We start from the raw sequence: 4,898 nt of genomic DNA, 5'->3' as shown, positions 1-4,898 counted from the left end.
TATTTTTTTATTTTATAATGTCACCTCCACTGGCTGTAAAGGTTCTATAAAAGGCCTCGAAAAGGCCCACGGGCCACCAGTTGATAATTACAGTTGTAGTGTTTTTGTGTCTCTGAACACATTTTATTAGTGCGTCAAGTAGCTTAAATGGCTCTTTTGATCGTAAAGGTTGCAGACCCCTGCACTAGACAGWARGTGACCCCGCCTCTAATAAGACCAGGAGCAACACTTTTGGATTCCTTGTTTTAGAAATCATCACTTCAGCTTATTTTGTCTTCCTTAAAACAACAATGGTATTTTTTATTTTAGTAATCAGATCTTCACAGATGATTTTCACACGTTTCCCCTTTGGCACACTTCTGAACATCCCTGGTGCAGCTGGCATCCTCGAGTCGTAGGTGATGCCTGTCAGTCATAGTTAAACATAAAATGTTTCAACTCAGCTGGAAATATCTTCCTTTCTTGTTTTATACGTCCCAAAAGCTGAAGAAATTTTCCACACGCATACAAAAGCAAACGTCCTTTCGTTAGCGGCCGCCGCAAATTTCAGCTTCTTTACACACACGCTGGCGTTTCGAACGGACACGAAAAAAAAAAAAGTAAAGCGAGCGTTTTATTTGCTTGACCCCGAGCTGGCCGCCGATCCCTCGAGCGAAACCGCAGCTCCTATTTCGCTGCTAATCTGTCCTCTGAAAGAGTTGGCAGGCTGCGCGCAGCCGAAGGCCCCTCCGAGGGGCGTCTGAGCAGGAGAGCTGAATGCTAACAGCTCGTGTCAGACGGCTGCAGATTACTGCAGATGCCTTTCAGACACACGTTGAATTTAAACCTGACGGATCTGTAAACACCAGGATTTCTGAAAATCTTATTTTTATTATGTCATCAGCCGAACAGAGAAAACCCCAAACAAATAACTCAATCAGTACGCTGAGAGAATCAGAAATTAAAACACTAGCTTAGCAACATTTCATAGCTTATTTGTTAGAAGCGGCTCTGGCTTATTTGCTTCAAACCCTGAGTGGTTTGTTCTTCGTTGAATCCTGTTACATTTATTCATGAAAAACTAAGCCCAACAGAACCCAAAAGCTTCGACTTTAATTAAGAGCAGCAGCAAAACCAAGACAGCCTGTTTTCAATCAGCAGAATGAGAACAGAAAGCTCTGCATCAAAGGGAAAGATTCAAATAAACCACAATAAAAAACAGCTCAATGAGTGTTTTTCTTTGYGTAGCTTCAAATTATCTTTGTATACACAAAATTATTTATTGCACACAGATTTTGAATCTATTTAATTTGTTGTTTTTGTTTGTTAAACCCTTGGCACACATGCGTCTTATTGTGTGAATGCTGTAAAACATTCACACTACTGAGATCATTTTTTTTTTGTCTTCCTTACAGATTTTGTTCCACAATTTTGGTGCCATTTTAACAATTCATGTATCAAAAAGCTCAGCTCCTTCAGGACGTTTTGRCTATGACTTTTGGCATTGCAGCAATTTATTCTTTTGGAGATATTTAGCTTTTTCAACATTTTTTTTTCTCTTTGAAAATAAACGGAGCTGTCACAATTCTTCAAACCATTTAAAATGTTTAAAAATCTTTTGATCTTATGCTTTGGTTCTGCTTTTTTAACTTCTCTGTGCTAATTTCAGCTGTATTCAGCTTCTATTTTGCTGATTTTGTCTGTTTCAATTGATGCAAAATGTAATTTTGTTGTGCTCTGCACGACGACAAATAAAAGCAATTCTGATTCTCTGATCCTGCTATTCTTCTGTTAATTTCAACTTCCTCTTACGCTACTTCTTTAACTTTTTTCATTTGTTCCTTACACTTCATCTTTTTTTGCCCATTTTAGCAATAATTTTACTTTTTTTTACTGTTTATCTATACATTTCCGCCTTTTTTTAAGCAAATTTCAGCACTTATTCAGCTAATTTTAGGTTCCATCTAAGCCAGGGGTGCCCAAACATTTTTCCTGAGAGGGCCAAGATTAAAAACTATTTTCCCTGAAAGGGCCAAAATTAAAATCAATCTGAGGGTGGTGGGCCAAATGCAATAATATAATACACAAAATGCAAATAGCTCTACACCCTCAGCAGGGTCCTGGAGGGTGCATGGGAGTTCGCCCAACCGGTCTACATGTGTTTTGTGGACTTGGAGAAGGCATTCGACCGTGTCCCAAGGGGGGCCTTGAGGGGGGTTCTTCGGGAGTATGGGGTACCGGGCCACTTGATACGGGCTGTCAGGTCCTTGTACGACCGGTGTCAGAGTCTGGTCTGCATTGCCAGCAGTAAGTCGGGCTCGTTTCCGGTGAGAGTTGGACTCCGCCAAGGCTGCCCTTTGTCACCGATTCTGTTCATTACTTTCATGGACAGAATTTCTAGGCGCAGCCGAGGTGTTGAGGGGATCCGTTTTGGTGGCCTTAGGATCACACCTCTGCTTTTTGCAGATGATGTGGTCCTGCTGGCTTCATCGGAACGTGATCTGCAGCTCTCGCTGGAGCGGTTCGCGGCCGAGTACGAAGCGGCTGGGATGAGGCTCAGTGCCTCCAAATCCGAGGCCATGGTCTTGAGCCGGAAAAGGGCAGAGTGCCTTCTACGGGTCAGGGGGGTCGTCCTGCCTCAAGTGGAGGAGTTTAAATATCTGGGGATCTTGTTCACGAATGGGGGAAGAACGGAGCGGGAGATCGACAGGCGGATTGGCGCAGYRTCTGCTGTAAMGCGGGCGCTGTACTGGTCCGTTGTGGTGRAGAGAGAGCTGAGTCAGAAAGCGAAGCTCTCGATTTACCGGTCGATCTACGTTCCTACCCTCATCTATGGTCATGAGCTTTGGGTCATGACCGTAAGAACGAGGTCCCGGATACAAGCGGCCGAAATGGGTTTCCTCCGCAGGGTGGCTGGGCTCTCCCTTAGAGATAGGGTGAGAAGCTCGGTCATCCGGGAGGGACTCAGAGTAGAGCCGCTGCTCCTCCACGTCGAGAGGAGCCAGTTGAGGTGGCTCGGGCATCTGGTAAGGATGCCTCCTGGACGCCTCCCTGGTGAGGTGTTCCGGGCACGTCCCACCGGGAGGAGGCCCCGAGGAAGACCCAGGACACGCTGGAGGGACTATGTCTCTCGGCTGGCCTGGGAACGCCTTGGAGTTCCCCCGGAGGAGCTGGAAGAAGTGGCTGGGGAGAGGGAGGTCTGGGCCTCCCTTCTGAAGCTGCTGCCCCCGCGACCCGACTCCGGATAGGCGGAAGAAAATGGATGGAAATGGAAAAATGCAAATACTTCAAGTAAAATTGTATTTTTTATTGTTAAGCTAGCAGCCAGTGCAGTTGCCCACATTTTCTTGCTTGTTTGTTTTTTCAGCCCACGGACATGGAGAAAAATCAATGCTTGCTCAGGCAGCAAAGGCTCATGGGCCTTTTCACAATTTAAAATTTGAGTATATGTGGTCTTATAAGGTGTACAAATCTAGATATGAACTTAAATCTAATATAAATGTCTCTTGAAGTTACTCGTATTTTAAGTTTAATCTTAACGTAATTCAAAGATAAAGTGAGCCCCATGAATTAAGACTATCTGACTACAGCTCCTTGTACCCATATGTGGACCAATGTTTGAAAAAACTAAGTGCAAATACAGTATTTCTACATAAGACARGAGATTACAATCTAACCAGGATAACTGCTAGTGGGCCAAATCAAATGCCTTGGTGGGCCAAATTTGGCCCGCAGGCCCCACTTTGGCTGTTAAAATTCAACAAGCATTAATAGTTGCAGCWTTCAGCTAAATTATTCAGCAATAAACCTTCACACTGCATGTTTGTTTAAGCAATAGTAGCTTAAGCAAATATTATTACGAGTTTTAACATGAGTAAATGTTGAATCATATCAAATTGACTGTTTTCATGGGAGATTTCTTATTTTTTCTCTGCGCTGTTGAGAACCAACCTGAAGCTAAAACCCTTAAACTGCCAATATTTACCGAATCAACCTGTAGATGTAGATTCAGAGCAGAATTGCTTTTAAATACATGAACATCTTCTAATAACCACAGYTCACTGATGGTTTGATGGTGAATTACACGGATTTGTACCGATGGTTACATGTGTGTGTTCATTTATTAGAGAACTGCATGGGAGGGCTGTGCTTTTGTCAGTAAACAGAGGTGTGTGCGGGCTCTAAATGTGTGTGTGAGACCACAACTCAAAGCGTGTTTGGGCAGATCTCTCTCTGCTCTGATTGGCTGCCGCCTTCTAAAGTCAGACACACTTTGATCCTCCCATCGCTCCCTGGAGACGGGAGACACACACTCACATGCGAACACCCTCTTATTTCCTGCCAGCRTGTAAAACTATCGGCACACGGCCCGCAAATTAAACGTCGGCGTGTCCTCCAATCAGGTCGCCCCTGGGGCGGGGCTTCTCACCCCTGAACGACAGGACAGTAGCCACAGGTGGAGGGATACAGGTGCCAACTTTTTTTGTTGGTAACGCTTACAGAACAATGGAATTACATTTTAACTAAAAGGCTAATAAGCATCAGCCTACAAAATGATTACATATTAGTAAATTTTACAGATACTGAGTTCAATTTAGCTGACAGTTGTCCATAACAAGCAGGAACATATCATGTAACACAGGGGTCTGCAACTTGCGGCTCTGGGGCCACGTGTGGCTCTTTGGTCCCTCTACAGTTGCTCTTTGAAAATGTAGCCAAAAATAATGATTTATTTTTTGTTTATACCCACAACAGAAATCAATTTGTATGCAAATATGTGATCAATACTATTAATACAAAAAGTAAAACATGTTAATTAGCTCATGCTAGTGTTCACTAAGGGTGTAAGAAAATATCGATACACTGAAATATCGCGATTTCATTTCCTGATACTGTATCGATATTCTAAAGCCCTGTAT

Source organism: Austrofundulus limnaeus, unplaced genomic scaffold (assembly GCF_001266775.1).
Source record: "Austrofundulus limnaeus strain Quisiro unplaced genomic scaffold, Austrofundulus_limnaeus-1.0 Scaffold502, whole genome shotgun sequence".
Taxonomy (NCBI): Eukaryota; Metazoa; Chordata; class Actinopteri; order Cyprinodontiformes; family Rivulidae; genus Austrofundulus; species Austrofundulus limnaeus.
The sequence above is the reverse complement of the archived record's forward strand: the minus strand, read 5'-3'. Positions refer to the sequence as shown.